Source organism: Cavia porcellus, unplaced genomic scaffold (genome assembly GCF_034190915.1).
Source record: "Cavia porcellus strain 051 isolate PalLab524CR breed Dunkin Hartley unplaced genomic scaffold, mCavPor4.1 scaffold_2, whole genome shotgun sequence".
Classification (NCBI taxonomy): domain Eukaryota; kingdom Metazoa; phylum Chordata; class Mammalia; order Rodentia; family Caviidae; genus Cavia; species Cavia porcellus.
In genome coordinates, this window is record NW_026947485.1 from 45,738,626 (window position 1) to 45,754,407 (window position 15,782).

The 15,782-nt window shown below is 34.7% G+C and overlaps 1 protein-coding gene across 4 annotated transcripts in view; it reads right to left on the minus strand.

Annotated features, from left to right (window-relative positions):
• The window catches only part of Ptprz1 (protein tyrosine phosphatase receptor type Z1), a 165,185-nt gene that overhangs the window by 79,783 nt on the left and 69,620 nt on the right, over nucleotides 1-15,782 (minus strand). The window lies entirely within an intron of this gene.

The window sequence follows — 15,782 nt, forward strand, 5'->3', positions numbered from 1 at the left end:
TTGTATGCATGTATCAATTCCTCATGGTGAATGTAATCATACATTACAAATGTGTACTAGTAATATAAAAATTTTTGTAAAATTACTGTGGGCTTGCTTCCGATTTAAAATTCTAGAAATTTTTCAAGTTGAAAAAGAGTCTCATACAAACAAAAACATAATAAACTGCTGCTCTTGTGGTGCAATAAATTTAAGTTTGCTGCAGAACACAAAGAAAAAAATAAAAACACAAGATGAAAAAAGATCTAAGGACAACGCTATTGCTTTAGAGATTAGTAATCAAAATCTGATGACCTGTGGCAAGTATAAATCAAATCAATAAATACAATATATATGAAGACACTCATAGTGGACCATAATTAACTCTGCCTAAATCAGAAATGAAATACATCCAATAATAAAACTTTTAGTTGTGACAAGAAGTTATGGGACAAAATTGAAGAATTTTGGAACCTATGAGACGATAACACGAAGTGAGAAAGGAAACCAGTAGTACTATCATGGTACCAGTCACTTGGGTAGGAAGTAGGTGAAGAAAGAAACATTCTGAAATTTGGCTTTGGGGCTCTAAACTTTGAGATGTCCGTGAACATTCAGTAGGAAATCAAAAGCACGGGTCTTGGAGTCACTGAGTTCTGGCATACAGATCAAGATTGGAGAACATCACTTTGCAGGCAGTAGTACAAAACTACAGATGTGAAAGAAGCACTTCTATTAGCATAAACTGGAGGAGGGTAACTGCAGGCAAGATAGAGAATGCATTAATATTTAGAGAACATAAGGAGAAGTGGTAGAACTAAATGAATTTAACACTGAGATCTGAAAAAACCTGCAAAATCTAAGACAAAATAGTTTTACAAAAATCACAGAAAGTCAGTCTCAACAATGAAGCCATTCCAGATTGGGTGTCACACACAGAGACAGATTCCATGTGTTCATGATCAAAGAGTGATCCCCGGATTTCTCTTCCTTAGTGCAAACCTAATATTCCTAAAATAAAACAATTTCCATGAAAGCACAAACTTGGAATTCATAGTAAAGTCAACTGGAGGTGACAAAAGAGAATTAAAGGAAAGAATAACCTAGCATTAGGGGTTGGGGATTTAGCTCAGTGGCATAAGCACCTGCCTTCTAAGCAGGTGGTGGTGAGTTCAATCCCTGGTATCAATAAAAAGTTAAAAAAAAAAAAAAAGAATAACCTAGTACTTAGAATCAGCCACAAAAATGAGGAACAGAATTTTCTTTCAGACAGAGGGAAACATAGACAGGTGCATACTATGTACCAAGAGGAAAGAGTTATTAAAAAGGGGTCTGAAGTTATGAGAGGTCAGTGATGAAGGTCCTCAAGGTTGAAGACATACTGACTGCAGATGTAAGATTATTTGCCTCTCCTAAGAGGAAAGGTAACACAAGAAAACCATGGAGAGATGGAGTCATGTAGACCTAGCTACATTTGGGAATAAGAAATATGAATGTTGCTACCCCTCCAGGATTTCTGTTTTAGGCTGGATCACAGCATGTGGAAGGAGTAGCAGCTCCTTGGGGATTCAGATGAAGCCCAGCGCTCTCACCTAAAATTCTCACTCCCCTGAGTCTCAGTTACTTTATTGTATGTAACAGGAATGTTAATCTCTCCTGCTTAGGTTGTGTAGACTAAATATGACAATACGGACCAACAGTACAAACCTTCTCAACCCATTTTCCTATTGTTTCAGGAAAAGCAGAGTCAAGATCATCCACCATGAGAGAGAGGGAGATGAGAAAATAGATGAAAAAATAGTGAAGAATGTAACAGTGAACCTTTAGATGTGATGGAAATTATCATGGTCTCTTCTAGTGTTAGAGACCTTGTAGAAAAGTTGTATATTTTTGCTTTATTAACTTAAAAAGATTTCCTGGAAAAATCAGCAGCCCTGATGGACAAGCAGAGAGGGCCAGTAGTCGCAGTCCTCAGGAGAGATCAGTGGGATCGGATGGTGGGCGTATAATAGCCAGAAAACTGCAAGTTCAGGTTAGAGGAAGCCACTACATCTACTTGTAATTTGCTATAGGCAAAAAAGGTAATTTTAAAAAATGCTAATGCATAATTACAACCATGGTTTCCTCTTCCATCTTTCCTTTTAAATTATGAAATGAAGTGACAGTGATGAAGTCCAATATTGCAGTGTTTCGGTTGCTGTACCCAGGGATCAGCTATTTAATCAAAATTAGAAAATCAGATGAAATTTAAAAAGCTCCAGGGACTACAGAGTTTTATTTTTCTAACTCCCACTGACAAGCCATCACTTCTGAAAGGAAAAAAAAGGTGCAGTGATTAGGTGACTTTATGATTAATGGTATGAACTTTATATACCCCTGGTTTGGTCTAAATGAGTAGAGCATATTTTAATATTCAAGAATTTGATTGAAGGCAATAGAGGTTGATTCACTGCAGGATATTTTTCTACAGCACTTTGCTATTCACTAACTATCCTTAAGGAAACCCAAGTAAACTTACGTGTGGAATAAGTGAGAGACCAGATTATTTCTTGTCTTTGTTGCTGCAGTCTGGCTATTATATATCAATGAAACAGTAAATACAAAACCATGATGCAGCCCTGTAAATAACACTTTGGTCTGAGAAATTAAAAGACAAGGCACTTCTCATAGATAGTTAAGAAGGCTGTCTCTGACTCACTGTAAACTCTCATCAGCTTTCCCCTCACTGATGAGTGAAACTCTTGTAGCAAGGAAGTAGCAGTACTGTGGATAACAATGGAGGTCTCTGACAGTGACACCAGCATGTCTGTATGCCACACGTACTGTTCCTGTGCTAAACCATATGGGCTTTGACTGTGGCTCTGTTTCCAATCTTTGGTTGGAGAACCAGAGATTCAAGGCTGAAATGTGAGACACAGCTATAGCATCCTTATACTGGTAAGAGGATTTCTGACAACGTCTCCTACAAGATTGTTCCAGTTACAGCACACTAATCATAAAGGCAAAGCATCCTCCTTAATTCCTATATTTGTTCCTGTGCTATTTGTTTCTGTCTTCTGTAAACACATCACAGAAAGCAGATCTCCAAGATGCATGTTCTGGTCACAAAAAAAAAAAAAAAGTGTGCATTCATTATGGTAGCAATAAACCCACTGCTTCTGCTATAAATTCTGTATATTAATTACCCCCAGGTTCCACCAAAACTTAGTGATGCTACATACAGCTTTTATTTATTCATTTCTTTACTCATTCATCAAATATTTGTAACACTTTCATAAGAATATACGACTTAGAAAACCGACTCAAAAAAGTGTTCCCTATCAAGGAACTCATGCTGTAGTCAGAACCAAAGATATATGAACTGTTAATTATCCTACAATATAAGTGTAATAGAAATATATATAGACTATTTCTAGGACACTAATGATGTAATACTGATGGGTGGAAAGATGAAATTATGAAATGGGTGACACTTCCTTAGTGACAAGACTTTTGTGAAAGTATTCCATGATGGACAAGTACCCACTTGAAAGCAAGGAGAGAATTTAGGGCTGTAGCATTCAGGTAGAAAAAGTAGCATCGATGCAGAAGGAAGAAAGTTCAGCTATCTGTGTGCTGGAAGGCAGTGAGAAGCAGGATCGGAGAAAAATGGGGAGATACGCTGGCTCTGAATATCAGCACAAGGACTTTGAACCCTTGCCAGGAGATAACTGAAGGTATTTAGATTGCACTGTCATAGTCATATCTAACTTTTATGAAGGTGAATATGGTTTCAGAGTTAAGGAGAAAGGCAGGTAGATAAACTAGGGTTTAGAAACATGTTGGGTGAAGAGCAGTAAGGTGGAGAATGTAAACTACGGGAGGTAAGAAAGAAGAAAGAGGAAGAGGCAGACAAAGATATTTAGAGAAAAATTCAGGACTCGGGAGTTGATTAAGCCTTGCAGGCTAAGGAGGGGAAGGTGGTGAATGATCGCTGTAGTGACTCTAGTATACGTGACTGAGGAAGGTGGTGCCACCAGCATGTATTTCTTCAGGGGAACTGGTTTCCAAATCACCTGTCATCCGTAATGACTGTGTTGCAGTCTTATAAAGGTATGGAGGGGCAGGAGCAGGGGCAGGGACACAGGGGAAGAGCCATAGTTTTATTTGATAATTCAATACCCTTGACAGTCCGTAAAAGTAGTTTGTAAAAGGCTGACTGAGTTCTCCATTAGGTCAGTTCTTGGCTGTCATTGAAGTTAGACAGGCATCATTGCTGTCTAGCCATTTCCAGAGCATGATATATTCTTGGAAAAGAGTAGACTGATGATTCTGTACATGAGTAAAGTTGGTCTTCAATCAATTTGTTTGTAAAACTGTGATAAAGACAAGCATAAAGAAAAACCAAAAGGCCCACTGACCAAACTTCCTCCATCTGTCCTCCCGATTCTCTGCAGATGTTGGTCACCATTCTTCTACTTTAAACTCCTATGAGATCATCTTTTCTAGACTGCACAGAAGAATGACATCATGCAATATCTGTCTTTCTGGGCCTGGCTTATTTCACATAACCAAGAGTCCTTCGGGTTTATCCATACTGTCATAAATAACAAGATTTGGTGGAACTGGAGAAGTAAAGTTCGGGTGTTCTACTGCACGGTAGGGTGATTCTAATAGTAATGTGGTGCATTTTCAGGAAAACTAAAATAAATAACTTTGAATGTTTTCATCACAAGGGTCTTATTAATGTTTGAGGATACATGTATATTTATCCCCATTTCATGTTTATATAATGTGTACATGTAGAAAATACCATGTGGTAGCTCAAGAATATGCACAATTTTTATGTGTCAGTTAAAACATTCTGTGTTTTAACTGACACATAAAAATATAATGAAATATTATGAAAGGAAATGGGTCCCTTAAATATATACATTGCTGAATATTAGTAAGCATCAAGTGATGTCAAAGGTAACATGGATTATTCTTTATAACAAAATAAAACATTTCTAAAATTGATAATAGAAATGGCTAAAATTTGAGAAAAATCTTCAAAGAATTAAAATCTTATTTTTCTTTCCTATAAATCTACCTTTTCCTTCTACACATTCCTTTCCTTTTACACATTCCTTCAAGAATGTATCATGCTCTGGAAATGGCTATTACACTGTGGTCTTTCCAGTGAGAGTTCTTTAAACAGATACTTCTATGGATATCATTTGAGATAAATTATGATATCCAAAAATTATTTCTTCATGAGCAATCTGTAATAATAGTCTGGAGAGCTAAAAGAACCTAGGAAATATAAAAGAAATATAATGAAAAATAATTACTCAAATTAAAGACCTGAAGTGGGAAAATAAAAATATTTAAGTTATAATTAAACCAAATTTTTAAAGATAGCAAAATTATAACATCTTTTATTTCCCAAATCTATAGTTACTTTCAATAAGTTTCAGACAGAAAACTCAGCAGATAACTAAATGCTAGGGTTTTTTTTTTTTCACTTTTTATGCTTATTTTTAAATGAAGATGCTTAAGTAGAAGTGTTTTGATATAAATAATTCTGGCATATGGCGATTTATAGATTTTTAAAAGCTGGTAATAAAATTGTTTATGCGCGTTAACTGCAGTATTTCATGGAGCTATCTTTACTACTAATCTTTAAGAATATACATACAAAGGTGAGAAAGACAATTAAAATGTTAGGAGTCCTTGGCAAAGAAATGTAAAAAAGACACCCTTGGAAGGGTGTGAGTGTTTATTAACTTGCATCTACTTCCACAGACAGTAGGATTTGAAGAGCTAGAAAAGTAGGCTGGATTTTCAGCCAAAATAACCTAGATCTTTTAAGGGCTATAAGGCCCAGCAGACACCTGTGTTACACATTTTAATTAGTCAATATTGAGAAACGGCCAAAGGGAAGAACCAGTTAGAAATCAACAATGCTCTTGCAGAGCTGACAGTTTCTATTTGTATTGGTTTATTTAATGCCAAGAACTGTTTTTTTATATGGCACTACCAAGTAATAAACGCCACACTGCAAAAATGCTGCTTATGACAGTCGTGTTGGGAAAATTCTTTAAACAAATCACTTTTTCATTGTATGAAATAAAACTTTGAAAAGTTGTGCTAGTACTTACTAAAAAGTGTTGCAAAAAGGGGCATTTTTATTCAGTGGTACGTGTGATGCTAAGTAGCAAAGAGATTACAGTTATTACAATGCTAAGACCCTGCTACAATTAGCCTAAGAAAACTAAAATTTTAAGAATTCCAAAGAAGTTAACTCCTGGTTAGGTCTCTATAAAAACTAATAAACTGGCTTAATAAGACATCTTTTTTCAAATAATACGCTGTGACTTCATTAGTTAGAACCCCCAAATACAAAATAAAAGAAATTGTCCAAATCTAAGACTCAATTCAATCATAACTCACCATGCCTTTTAGTGAAAATGAGTAATTTTGAACTTACAATCTTCTAAACCAAAACTTTATTTTATAAACTGTTCTTTTGATACAATAGTCAAGGAGTACATTTCTATGGCTTTGATGGGTAAGTGGAAAATGAATTCTGGCTACAAATACATCATATTTTTAAATTCAACTTTATTTGACCTTCTGATCTAATTCTTGGACCCACAGGTCTCTGCTATTCATCTATCATTTTTCAAAAGATCAATTCCTAATCTTAAAATACAATTATGAATTTTCCTCAAGTGAGTTTTGGTTCTAGAATGAGACATATGGCTAAATAAATATGTGATGTGTATTACAGGTAGCCTAATAAAGACATGTGTAGGACCAATTTCCTGGGGAGTCAGGATTGATTTTGTAAGGAGACGCTGAATGGAGGAAGTTGAGCATATGTTCTCTAAGACAGGGGGAGGCCACTCCCAGTTTCCAGCTTAAGTAGGTTCCTCTGTCCCCTTAATAACCAGGGAAAACAATCGGTTTGGGGTATTTAATTACAACTCTTATTTAGAACTTTTCTGGGATCATCATTTGCTTCTCCAGCTATCTTTGTTTGGCATTGGAGATCTATTCCACTGTCATTGAAATCACATACTTTTAATTGTGATTTTGCTAGCTTCTAACTGTAACATGTCCATCACAGAATTTATTTTTTTTTATTTTAAAGAGAAAAAACAATGATACAAATTTCAAAACAAGATAAGAGATTAACAATGATTACTATATTGTCTATCGTTACCTAGAAAGCAGTTGCTCACATTACAAGATATAGGCATAAAAAACTGACCAAATAGAATAAGCACAAACTGTTCTTTCAATAAATAGAAATTAGGAGTGCAATTGTCTTAGCTATCGTGTGTGTGTGTGTGTGTGTGTGTGTGTGTGTGTGTGTGTGTGTATACCTTCCTTCTTTTCCCCATCCCAGTTTTTTTCTCTTTTCAGCAGTTTCTTCCCCTTTCACAATATCTATTGTACCTTTTGGGTCTTACTTACTCTTTCAATTTTTTATACAAGGGAGACAATGTGATGTTTACACATGCAAGTTGGATTTATTTCACTTATGAATATAGTCTCACGTTGCATCCCTTTACCTATAAAAGCCTGAGGTTTATCTTGTATAGCTGAGTAGTACTCCATTGTATAAAAATACCATAGTTTTTTTTGTTTTGTTTTGTTTTGTTTTTTTTATTGGTACCAGGGATCAAACTCATGACCGCCTGCTTCCAAGGCAGGTGCTTATGCTGCTGAGCTAAATCCCCAGCCCTCCCCCCACCCATTTTAAACCATTCCTCAGTTGACAGGCATCTGAGTTGTTTCCAAGATTTGGCTATTACAAACTGTGTTGTATAAACATGGGTGTACATATTTCATTGTGGTACAATGTTTTTAATTCTTCTAGGAAAATATCCAGAAGAGGAATAGCCGGGTTGAATGGGGACCTCTAATCCTAGAGTTTTTTTTTTTTGTTTTTTTTGTTTTTTGTTGTTTTTGTTTTTTTTAATCTCCACACTGATTTCCACAATGGTTTTACCAGTCTACACTCACACCAGCAGTGGAGCAGGGTTCCTCTTCCCCCACAGTCCTTCTAGCATTTGTTACTGGCTGATTTCTCAATGGTAGCCATTGTTTCTAGAGTGAGATGAGATCTCTTTGTTGTTTTAATTTGCATTTCTTGAATGACCAATGACTTTGACCATTTTTTCATGTGTTTATTTGCCATTTGTATTTTTTCATCTGAGAAATATATATTCATTTGAGATGCTCATTTTTTGGGTTGGGTCTTTGAATTTGGGGGACCTGATTTTTTTCAATCCTTTGTATTTTCTAGATAGAATTCCTTTGTCTGAGAGACAGTTGGCTATCATTTTTCCTCATTCTGTGGCAAAAATTTCTTTTCATTCTGTTGGTGATTTCTTTTGATGTGCAAAACTTTTTTTATGAGATCCAAGTAGTTGATTCTTTGAAGTACTTTCTGCATAGTTTGATTTTTGATCATGAACTTTCTGCCTACCTCTGTTTTCAAGATTTCCACTTACGTCTTCCAGTAGATTTATTGTTTCTACTTTAATATTTAGAACTTTTTGAACCATTTTGACTTTAGTGCATGGTGGTAGATATGGGTCTACTTTTAGCCTTTGGCACGTTTTTGTCAAAGTTTTTGTCAAAGTTAAGTTGGCTGCATGCATCACAGAATATCAAGGTTGGGACAATGCACCTCATTCAATTACTCATCAGCACCTGACTTCTCTGTCCCATACTTTTAATAACAGCTTCTTCTGCTCTATTTAAATAATTTTCTGGAATCAAATTATTTCCTTTATCAAAGTAAATTGCCTGTAATTTTACATTTTTTCTAAATTTTAATCACTTGAGGTCACACAAAATACATTACTTTTTCCACTTGATATACATATGTCTATATTATACATAACTAAATATATTATATATGTATTTATTTCCTGAGCACTATCTTTTCGTGATAGAGTCACAACTCTGCCTTGTGTGAAGACACTATCAACAACAGAGTCTTCTAATACTCCACAAATTGTCTAAATTCTTGGTAAAGTTTGTCATTCAGAGTTGGGCACAATATTCTTTATGGAATCAAATAGGGAGATAAAGATGAGTGTTCTAGGCTATACAAAAATGCCTGCAACTTCTTTACCATTATAATAAGATTAAGTCATTACTAGCATAATACAATGTCAAAAACATAGGTTTTGAATTAGGCTTCCCGTCTAAAAGCCCAGTCTCTGTCCCACCAATTTACCATTGAATAATCTTAGTTAAGTCTTCACTGCTCTGTTCCTCACCACTGTCATCATCATACAGAACATATCAGGACCAAACTTACAGGATTACTTTGAGGCAAAGTGAGACAGAAAACAAAAGAGGGGGAAATCACTAGCACTGTGGTTGGTACATGTAGCCCTTTCTCTTTCTTAGGCACACCAGTCGTTTTGCTTTTGTTTGGTTTTTGTCTCAAGTGCCTTTGCACCTACCACATCTTTACATGCAACATATGTGCCCTCTTCTTTGCCAATTGGCCCCTTTTTGTTTTCCTTTTGGTTTGTTTTCTCTTATCTCAAGTGAACCTCTGCCTTTTAGAAAGGCCCTTTCCACCTCTGCTAGCCTTCTGTCTCGCACTGTTGTATTTATTGTTTTCACAGTACTTACCACACTCTGCAATGGTCTTCTTTGCTTAGTTGGGCTTTTTGTTTATTTTTATTTTTCTATTTTTTCTGTAACAGAATGTAAGCTTAAACAAAGCAGGTCCCTTATCAAGTGCCTCAGCTACAGAGACTAGTACTAAACAAACTGTGTACCATCTATAATTACTGTTATTCCACTTATTAGCATTTATCCTTTTAGTTCACACGAGTGCTCTCTAAGATGCACAAGTACATGAATTCACAGTTTCAGAATAACAAAAACACATAGCAAAATGTATTTCACAAATACAAGGGTCACTAAAGTGAACCACTCTACTAATGCACTCCAAACAGTTCTCTATAGAGAATTCAGATCAGTGAAGCACGAAACTACATTTCATGTGCTGGTTTTTCTGATTAGAAAATTTCAGTATGTATAGCAAAAGGAAATGCATATTTATAAACGAGAATCAGAACATTACCAGAATGGATCTACTCAATTTGACCTGGATTTTGCTTCACAAAATTCTTTTAAAAAAAGTAGCAAAATCTCAAAGTTACAAAACAAATTCTTACTGCAATATTTTACATCAATTTTTAAAAATCAGAACCCCTTGAAAATATAAATGAAGGGAAGCTAACATTAAAAAATTTTTTCTGAGACCTTTGTATTGCTTTTTAATCCAAACAATTTCAGTAGGAAAATCACTAAGTTCAAAATAGTCTACTAATCGAATAATTTGTGTTTTTTTTTTTTTTTGAGTAAAATTAGAGTGCAATTCAATAGGAAAAACTAGTATAATTCAATTTCTGTATGGACTTTTAAATTTTTTTAGAAAAAATATTTTAAGAATCATTTCATCTGATGGTGTCAACTGATCCTGATTTTTTATGCTTTTTTTAAATACAAAAACTTTTTCCTACATGCAAGTAATCACGCTAGATCATTAAAAGAGGGAAATGAAAAGTCCTTATGCTTTGTTTAGTTATTGCCAACATGTCTCCATAGCATCCTTATGGTGTAAGGTTTCATTAGGTAATGTGTGTTCCCCATGGTTGTCATGTCTCTTTAATCTCCTTCAATCCAAAGCAGTTCTCCCAATCTTGACTTTCACCGTTGACACTTTTGAAGTCTGAAGCTATTTTATAGAATTGATTTCAGAATTTGTCTGATGATTTAATGAGTGATTAGGCTCAGAAAGTATGTTTTTACTAGGAATGTAATGAAAATGATGCTCTTTTCTTTCCTATCTAATTCAATGGCAGGATTTCTTTTTTTCAAAAACAACACAAATGTGGCAAAAATGAGTATCAGTCTCATACAGGGCCGTGCTAGCCTTTTCTGTATCATTCCATCTTAGTGTAAGTGCTGGTCAAGCAAACACCAGCAACAGGCTTTCTATGTGGACCTTTATAGCTGCTATTTACTTTGATCTCTTGATAAGAGTAGTATCTGTCACTCTTTTCGACTGTAGTATTGTTCTCTTTCTCTTTGTAGTGTTTTCTGGGGAGATACTTCATGTCAGTATTTTTTTCCTCATTAAATATAACTTTTTCACTCTTAATTTATGCTGACTTGAATCTAAGTTACCTATTTCACTCATTAAGACACAATCCATTATGACAATTATTTATTGCAGTTCTATGGTACCTTTCTTTTTCCTCTCGATCATAAGCTATCTTTTCCAAGAAATGGAGTAAGAACCACATAACTTTTTAAAACAATCAGTAGCAGATAAATAGTTGGTAATTCCCTAGGCTTTCATGAGGAAGACATTAAAATACCTCTCAGACTTATAAGCTCTTTCATCACATCCCCTGAGGGACAGCCATTAGGGTGAAGGATTCTCAGGTCCAGAGTTATCATTACTTATGGAAACATCACAAAACGTATTTAAAACACTTTTCATGGTCAAACTTTGGCTATTTATAGTTTCCCAACTTTGGCTATTTATAGATGAATAGCTTTTCACATCTTTATAGGTAGGTAATCATCACTAGTTTCTTCTCCCGTTTTTCTGGTTGGAAGACAAATCCTTATTTCAACTTTAAGTGCATTCAACAGCTTTTTCCCAGTCATACTATGTAAGTGCATGAGTGTTTCTCAGGCTTCTCTGTCATTAGCAATCTGCTCAACGTCTCATAACACATAGTGGGTGGTGGGCGGGGTACAGAAATTTAATGAGTAAAGAGATGTCATAATTAGGGCCTGATGCCTTCTGAATCCTTTTTTGGAAGGACATGCTTCATAGTAATAGTTTGACCCAAATGAATTTCTACTTTTCACAAACTTTGGAGAAAAAGTATCTGGTTACTGCCTTTAATGGTCCTCCAGGATGGTGGATATCCCATGGACAACAAGGGAGAGAGATTTCCTCTCTACACTGGACATGGATAAAGCTATTATGCTTGGCATGCTGCCTCCAGCCTGCAGCTGTGAAGATGTATGGAATACAAAAGAGTAGACTTGCCGGATACCGACAGAAATGAGAATTAGCATGAAAGTAGTAATTTTTTAGGAGTTTCTCACCTGGCACAAGTCATTACTAAGCATGGTCTGATTGGGCTGATCATATGACCTTGAGGTATACTGTAAAATCCTGCTAAACAAATGAGGATAGGGAATTTTTTGAAAAGTGAATTTCTAAAACTTTCAAATTTGAAAATGCATCAGTAAATACTATTTACTAAAAATAAGAAAATATGTTGGACTTAGAAATTTTGTGACTGTTCCTTTAGCTGTACAGATGGCTTTAATTCCCATAACTTTGGAATATATCCAGAGGATAATAATCTAAAATGACTGTACTCAACATTCATGATAGGGATGCCTTCCTTATGCAACAGAGCTTAAAACTCATCAGAAGTCATTTCCTTTTCCTATACATAATTTAGAGTTCAGCCTTTATGAGGGAGTCTTACTCTTTTTCTTTCTTTTTTTTTTCTGCTAGCAGATAGGAATTCTCAATTAATATATGCTAAATAAGTGACTGAATGAAATTATTATGCAAGATTCTCAGGGTTTAATATCCGTTGTAGATTTTCAAATAAGGCCTCTGTTACAGTAATAGAAAATGACTGACGACATTTTATGGACAGCTATTCATATTTTCAAACGCAATTCTCAGTTACAGAGCCTAAATTCCAAGAAACATGCAGCCAAATGATAGAAATGTAATTTGTATGTCTAATAGTAGAACCATTTGTCCTGTGGAGTTGAAATTTTCACTTGAAAAATGATTATCATTTACTTAACTCCACAGGGCTTTTTTTTTTTGTAGAAACAAAAATGAATAACAATCTTTACAAGACAGAAACAGAAATACATCTATTTAAAAAGTTTTAAAGATACCAACCCCTAAATTATATTACTAACAAAATTAGGAGAAAATTATTAATAAAACATAATTTAGGAGATTTATAGTACAGGGATTTTAGAAACATAAAAGAATATACAGAAACAGAAAATACAATTTTGATATTGTCAGGATCCAGGACCTTTTAGAGCTAAGGACATTTTAAACGATGAGAAAAAACTTTCTTTGATAATCAACAGGGTTAAATAAGTTAAATAATGCAGGGCAAAGATAGTCTTCAGCCAGACTCATTAATGAGAGATTTCTGATAGACCTACGGAGGGCAGAATTTCCCTATGCATACGAAAAGGCAACATCTAAGTGGGGAAACTAATACATTAACAACTCTTCAAACACTTACAATATCTTTTACTGATGTAGACACCAGGTTTTGAAAATAAAATTTAAGATATCACTTCATATAGTGTAAAAAAATAATGCTATTTCATATCAATGTACGATTTCATATCAATGTACCTCAGCTAGGGACTAAAGCACTTTTACGTATATAAATACACTCATGTATATACTTTTCTATTTGTTATTCTGTCATTCATTCATTTTGCATATTAAAGTACCATAAGCTGAGATAGATCTATACTCTAAATACTGCAGTAAAAAATTTCCTAACTCATAGACATCAGGATCATTTGAGAATTTGTTCAATAAATCTAGCCTGGCGTGGTGGCATATGCCTATGATCCCAGCACTGGGGAGGCTGAGGCAAAGAGGACTGTCACAAGTTTGAGGCCAGCATGGACTACATAGAGAGTTCAAGGCAGCCTGAACTACACAGCAAGACCCTGTCTCAAAAATAAAATAAAATATCCAGGGATTTAGCTCAGTGGCGTAAGTGCCTGCCTGGCAAGCACTAAGCCATGAGTTCAATTCCTGATACTAAATAAATAAATAAAAAATAAAGCACAAATTTACTAAATTTGAAACTGGAATCAGAACCTGTGGTCTTTTAAATAATCACTCCATTTAATTGTGACAAATGAGAAAATTTAGGAGTTACTGGTATAAGTTACACACTTTAAAAATTCCATTTTCATTCTTTATCATTGTAATTGTTTATTTAGGTATTTCATTTTGAAAAGAGGAAGAGTCATAAAAGTTCAGGAATATTCCAAATAAGAAAATGGAAACTTTCAATAACTTAATATTTTATCATCTTTAATATTATAGAAATACAAAACACTTTCATATAGATAGGCAAAAAGTTTTTGTTTCCTCATACAGTATGTATAAAAATATACCACATCATACACACCATACCATACCACATATACTTAATACTACTAAACAGATAAGTAAGTGTTCAGTGAAAACATATACAATGCTAAGATACATTCATTTCAATATAGCTTGTAATCTATATATTTCAAATGTGGTGAAAATCTGCATATATCTACTTGACAAAGTTATTATTTATCTGGCTAACAGCTGTGAGCTATTTAATTGCTTACCATTAGGAAATTGGAAAATGGTGTGATTATTTAAGGCCAAGCATTAATTAGGATCAAGTAAATATAGTTCCTTAGATCTCTGTGGTACCTAGTCTATATAAACATCTTCCAGTGCTAACTCATAAATGATTAAATGAAGGCCAGATACACTAGAGGAATTTGCATCATATTCCAGAACTTAATTTTCTACTCAATTTACTTTTTAAAATGTTGGTGACAGAATAATACATCAATAGAAACTAAGTTTTAAATCAAGTTTTCTCTCTTATGCGCAAGCATGAACAAGAAATCACCATAAACAAAAAGAATAGAAGAGCAATTATAATTTACCTAAATATGCACATTTTTGTGGGTAAAGGTTTATAATTAAAAATCATAAGACTTTCTCCCTAACTGTGCTCTGAAATCTCATAAACACACCCTGAGCGACTTCTTTCACGGGCCACAGAAAGTAAGGATGTAATTATTCTGCTAAAAGGGAAAAACCACAGAGGCTATTCTCTGAAGATGAGCTTTTCTCCTTGCAAAACAGAATGGTCTCTTTCCTGTCAAAGGAGAAGCATGTAGAAAATACTGAATTGGAGCAGGACTCCTTTGATCTATGGGTCAGTGACATTGTCTGCTCATCAGCTTGCTGAAGACTTTCAGCTCCACATGTGGGGAATGCTCTGATATCCATTCTGAGTGCATATCCTGGCTATGGGTTACCTGCATAATTGTTCTGACTTCTTAAAAAACTATATTTTCTGATAAATGATGTAGAAAATGTGACTGAGCTAGCAGCAATTCGGACAATCACCTATGAGGAATTGATGCTCACTGAGCTGCGATAATGAAACCAGACTGTGAAATGAACATGAAGTGAAGATACTGAGCCACAGCTGCGAAGAAAATCAAGTTGTAAGATACCCGAGTGCCTCAGTGGAATCCTGGATAGTTCAAATCAGGGTAATACCAGTATGGCCATTTTCCTGAGAATATTATCTGGGTCCACACTAATTAGAATTTATTATCTATTCCTGAAGGATATACAGTACATGATTAATAGAGTAGCTCTAATTTCAATGCTCCTTGAAGTAGTTCTTGTATAGTAGGCAGAAACAGGGTCACACAGGTCTCTCAGAAAAATACAGACATGCAGCCTCACTGCAGAAAGGAGATGGGGAGAGGCAGAAGATTTCCTGTGATGCAAAACAATTTCTTCAATCATCTCAACAATAAAAGATAATTGTTAAATTTACATTACACAAGACATTTAAACTCCCTTTTTCTCAGTAATAAATCAAATACATACTGTAGAAAAATTAGAAGATTAAGATAAAAGATAAAAATAAAAGGTAGTCACAACACACTCTCCAGAAATAACTGCTCTTAAT